Raw genomic sequence first — 6,136 nt, forward strand, 5'->3', positions numbered from 1 at the left:
CACCCACTGCGAATTGGATACGACTAGGACGCAATCCTCGAAACATCTACTGTGTGGTATATGTGCTCTTTTTGCGAACTTTTCTCTGCCCAGCATTTTTTAGAGCTGCGAGGTTTAACCTGCTGAAAATGTTCTTTTGAATCGTGAAGATAGGAGAGGATCTGTTAGAGAGCTATTGTTTTGTGGAAGTTCGTTGGAAGATCCAGAAGAATTCATTCAAGAAGACCTCTCCTCCATGGTTTCTGCCTCTAAATTCGTCACTATGTCCACATTCACCCACTGCGAATTGGATACGACTAGGACGCAATCCTCGAAACATCTACTGTGTGGTATATGTGCTCTTTTTGCGAACTTTTCTCTGCCCAACATTTTTTAGAGCTGCGTGGTTTAACCTGCTGAAAATGTTCAACAAGCAAATGGCGTTCTTTTGGGTCGTGAAGTTAGGAGAGGATTTGTTAGAGAGCTATTGTTTTGTGGAAGTTCGTTGGAAGATCCAGAAGAATTCATTGAAGAAGACCTCTCCTCCATGGTTTCTGCCTCTAAATTCGTCACTATGCGAGTCTACACATCCCCACTGCGAATTGGATACGACTAGGACGCAATCCTCGAAACATCTACTGTGTGGTATATGTGCTCTTTCTGCGAACTTTTCTCTGCCCAACATTTTTTAGAGCTGCGTTGTTTAACCTGCTGAAAATGTTCTTTTGAATTGTGAAGATAGGAGAGGATCTGTTAGAAAGCTATTGTTTTGTGGAAGTTCGTTGGAAGATCCAGAAGAATTCATTCAAGAAGACCTCTCCTCCATGGTTTCTGCCTCTAAATTCGTCACTATGCGAGTCTACACATCCCCACTGCGAATTGGATACGACTAGGACGCAATCCTCGAAACAGCTACTATGTGGTATATGTGCTCTTTTTGCGAACTTTTCTCTGCCCAACATTTTTTAGAGCTGCGTGGTTTAACCTGCTGAAAATGTTCAACAAGCAAATGGCGTTCTTTTGAGTCGTGAAGTTAGGAGAGGATTTGTTAGAGAGCTATTGTTTTGTGGAAGTTCGTTGGAAGATCCAGAAGAATTCATTCAAGAAGACCTCTCCTCCATGGTTTCTGCCTCTAAATTCGTCACTATGTCCACATTCACCCACTGCGAATTGGATACGACTAGGACGCAATCCTCGAAACATCTACTGTGTGGTATATGTGCTCTTTTTGCGAACTTTTCTCTGCCCAACATTTTTTAGAGCTGCGTTGTTTAACCTGCTGAAAATGTTCTTTTGAATCGTGAAGATAGGAGAGGATCTGTTAGAGAGCTATTGTTTTGTGGAAGTTCGTTGGAAGATCCAGAAGAATTCATTCAAGAAGACCTCTCCTCCATGGTTTCTGCCTCTAAATTCGTCACTATGTCCACATTCACCCACTGCGAATTGGATACGACTAGGACGCAATCCTCGAAACATCTACTGTGTGGTATATGTGCTCTTTTTGCGAACTTTTCTCTGCCCAACATTTTTTAGAGCTGCGAGGTTTAACCTGCTGAAAATGTTCTTTTGAATCGTGAAGATAGGAGAGGATCTGTTAGAGAGCTATTGTTTTGTGGAAGTTCGTTGGAAGATCCAGAAGAATTCATTGAAGAAGACCTCTCCTCCATGGTTTCTGCCTCTAAATTCGTCACTATGCGAGTCTACACATCCCCACTGCGAATTGGATACGACTAGGACGCAATCCTCGAAACATGTACTGTGTGGTATATGTGCTCTTTTTGCGAACTTTTCTCTGCCCAACATTTTTTAGAGCTGCGTGGTTTAACCTGCTGAAAATGTTCAACAAGCAAATGGCGTTCTTTTGGGTCGTGAAGTTAGGAGAAGATTTGTTAGAGAGCTATTGTTTTGTGGAAGTTCGTTGGAAGATCCAGAAGAATTCATTCAAGAAGACCTCTCCTCCATGGTTTCTGCCTCTAAATTCGTCACTATGCGAGTCTACACATCCCCACTGCGAATTGGATACGACTAGGACGCAATCCTCGAAACATCTACTGTGTGGTATATGTGCTCTTTTTGCGAACTTTTCTCTGCCCAACATTTTTTAGAGCTGCGTTGTTTAACCTGCTGAAAACGTTCTTTTGAATTGTGAAGATAGGAGAGGATCTGTTAGAAAGCTATTGTTTTGTGGAAGTTCGTTGGAAGATCCAGAAGAATTCATTCAAGAAGACCTCTCCTCCATGGTTTCTGCCTCTAAATTCGTCACTATGCGAGTCTACACATCCCCACTGCGAATTGGATACGACTAGGACGCAATCCTCGAAACATCTACTGTGTGGTATATGTGCTCTTTTTGCGAACTTTTCTCTGCCCAACATTTTTTAGAGCTGCGTTGTTTAACCTGCTGAAAATGTTCTTTTGAATTGTGAAGATAGGAGAGGATCTGTTAGAAAGCTATTGTTTTGTGGAAGTTCGTTGGAAGATCCAGAAGAATTCATTCAAGAAGACCTCTCCTCCATGGTTTCTGCCTCTAAATTCGTCACTATGCGAGTCTACACATCCCCACTGCGAATTTTATACGACTAGGACGCAATCCTTGAAACAGCTACTATGTGGTATATGTGCTCTTTTTGCGAACTTTTCTCTGCCCAACATTTTTTAGAGCTGCATGGTTTAACCTGCTGAAAATGTTCTTTTGAGTCGTGAAGATAGGAGAGGATCTGTTAGAGAGCTATTGTTTTGTGGAAGTTCGTTGGAAGATCCAGAAGAATTCATTCAAGAAGACCTCTCCTCCATGGTTTCTGCCTCTAAATTCGTCACTATGTCCACATTCACCCACTGCGAATTGGATACGACTAGGACGCAATCCTCGAAACATCTACTGTGTGGTATATGTGCTCTTTTTGCGAACTTTTCTCTGCCCAGCATTTTTTAGAGCTGCGAGGTTTAACCTGCTGAAAATGTTCTTTTGAATCGTGAAGATAGGAGAGGATCTGTTAGAGAGCTATTGTTTTGTGGAAGTTCGTTGGAAGATCCAGAAGAATTCATTGAAGAAGACCTCTCCTCCATGGTTTCTGCCTCTAAATTCGTCACTATGTCCACATTCACCCACTGCGAATTGGATACGACTAGGACGCAATCCTCGAAACATCTACTGTGTGGTATATGTGCTCTTTTTGCGAACTTTTCTCTGCCCAACATTTTTTAGAGCTGCGTGGTTTAACCTGCTGAAAATGTTCAACAAGCAAATGGCGTTTTTTGGGTCGTGAAGTTAGGAGAGGATTTGTTAGAGAGCTATTGTTTTGTGGAAGTTCGTTGGAAGATCCAGAAGAATTCATTGAAGAAGACCTCTCCTCCATGGTTTCTGCCTCTAAATTCGTCACTATGCGAGTCTACACATCCCCACTGCGAATTGGATACGACTAGGACGCAATCCTCGAAACATCTACTGTGTGGTATATGTGCTCTTTCTGCGAACTTTTCTCTGCCCAACATTTTTTAGAGCTGCGTTGTTTAACCTGCTGAAAATGTTCTTTTGAATTGTGAAGATAGGAGAGGATCTGTTAGAAAGCTATTGTTTTGTGGAAGTTCGTTGGAAGATCCAGAAGAATTCATTCAAGAAGACCTCTCCTCCATGGTTTCTGCCTCTAAATTCGTCACTATGCGAGTCTACACATCCCCACTGCGAATTGGATACGACTAGGACGCAATCCTCGAAACAGCTACTATGTGGTATATGTGCTCTTTTTGCGAACTTTTCTCTGCCCAACATTTTTTAGAGCTGCGTGGTTTAACCTGCTGAAAATGTTCAACAAGCAAATGGCGTTCTTTTGAGTCGTGAAGTTAGGAGAGGATTTGTTAGAGAGCTATTGTTTTGTGGAAGTTCGTTGGAAGATCCAGAAGAATTCATTCAAGAAGACCTCTCCTCCATGGTTTCTGCCTCTAAATTCGTCACTATGTCCACATTCACCCACTGCGAATTGGATACGACTAGGACGCAATCCTCGAAACATCTACTGTGTGGTATATGTGCTCTTTTTGCGAACTTTTCTCTGCCCAACATTTTTTAGAGCTGCGTTGTTTAACCTGCTGAAAATGTTCTTTTGAATCGTGAAGATAGGAGAGGATCTGTTAGAGAGCTATTGTTTTGTGGAAGTTCGTTGGAAGATCCAGAAGAATTCATTCAAGAAGACCTCTCCTCCATGGTTTCTGCCTCTAAATTCGTCACTATGTCCACATTCACCCACTGCGAATTGGATACGACTAGGACGCAACCCCTGCGAATTGGATACGACTAGGACGCAATCCTCGAAACATCTACTGTGTGGTATATGTGCTCTTTTTGCGAACTTTTCTCTGCCCAGCATTTTTTAGAGCTGCGAGGGTTTAACCTGCTGAAAATGTTCTTTTGAATCGTGAAGATAGGAGAGGATCTGTTAGAGAGCTATTGTTTTGTGGAAGTTCGTTGGAAGATCCAGAAGAATTCATTGAAGAAGACCTCTCCTCCATGGTTTCTGCCTCTAAATTCGTCACTATGCGAGTCTACACATCCCCACTGCGAATTTTATACGACTAGGACGCAATCCTTGAAACAGCTACTATGTGGTATATGTGCTCTTTTTGCGAACTTTTCTCTGCCCAACATTTTTTAGAGCTGCGAGGTTTAACCTGCTGAAAATGTTCTTTTGAATCGTGAAGATAGGAGAGGATCTGTTAGAGAGCTATTGTTTTGTGGAAGTTCGTTGGAAGATCCAGAAGAATTCATTCAAGAAGACCTCTCCTCCATGGTTTCTGCCTCTAAATTCGTCACTATGTCCACATTCACCCACTGCGAATTGGATACGACTAGGACGCAATCCTCGAAACATCTACTGTGTGGTATATGTGCCAGAGGGCCCCTGCGAATTGGATACGCTGGACGCAATCCTCGAAACACTACTGTGTGGTATATGTGCTCTTTTTGGAACTTTTCTCTGCCACATTTTTTAGGCTGGGTTTAACCTGCTGAAAATGTTTTTTGATTGAAGATAGGAGAGGATCTGTTAGAGAGCTATTGTTTTGTGGAAGTTCGTTGGAAGATCCAGAAGAATTCATTAGAAGACCGGTTTTGCCTTAAATTCGTACTATGGTCCACATCCCCACTGCGAATTGGATACGACTAGGACGCAATCCTCGAAACACTACTGTGTGGTATATGTGCTCTTTTTGCGAACTTTTCTCTGCCCAACATTTTTTAGAGCTGCGAGGTTTAACCTGCTGAAAATGTTCTTTTGAATCGTGAAGATAGGAGAGGATCTGTTAGAGAGCTATTGTTTTGTGGAAGTTCGTTGGAAGATCCAGAAGAATTCATTCAAGAAGACCTTCCTCCATGGTTTCTGCCTCTAAATTCGTCACTATGCGAGTCTACACATTCCCCACTGCGAATTGGATACGACTAGGACGCAATCCTCGAAACATCTACTGTGTGGTATATGTGCTCTTTTTGCGAACTTTTCTCTGCCCAACATTTTTTAGAGCTGCGTGGTTTAACCTGCTGAAAATGTTCTTTTGAATCGTGAAGATAGGAGAGGATCTGTTAGAGAGCTATTGTTTTGTGGAAGTTCGTTGGAAGATCCAGAAGAATTCATTCAAGAAGCCCCTCTTTTGCTCTAAATTCCCCTGCGAATTGGATACGACTAGGACGCAATCCTCGAAACATCTACTGTGTGGTATATGTGCTCTTTTTGCGAACTTTTCTCTGCCCAACATTTTTTAGAGCTGCTGGTTTAACCTGCTGAAAATGGTTCTTTTGGGTCGTGAAGTTAGGAGAGGATCTGTTAGAGAGCTATTGTTTTGTGGAAGTTCGTTGGAAGATCCAGAAGAATTCATTCAAGAAGACCTCTCCTCCATGGTTTCTGCCTCTAAATTCGTCACTATGCGAGTCTACACATCCCCACTGCGAATTGGATACGACTAGGACGCAATCCTCGAAACATCTACTGTGTGGTATATGTGCTCTTTTTGCGAACTTTTCTCTGCCCAACATTTTTTAGAGCTGCGTTGTTTAACCTGCTGAAAATGTTCTTTTGAATTGTGAAGATAGGAGAGGATCTGTTAGAGAGCTATTGTTTTGTGGAAGTTCGTTGGAAGATCCAGAAGAATTCATTCAAGAAGACCTCTC

Source organism: Necator americanus (assembly GCF_031761385.1).
Source record: "Necator americanus strain Aroian chromosome Unknown Necator_2022.05.29.01.07, whole genome shotgun sequence".
NCBI lineage: Eukaryota > Metazoa > Nematoda > Chromadorea > Rhabditida > Ancylostomatidae > Necator > Necator americanus.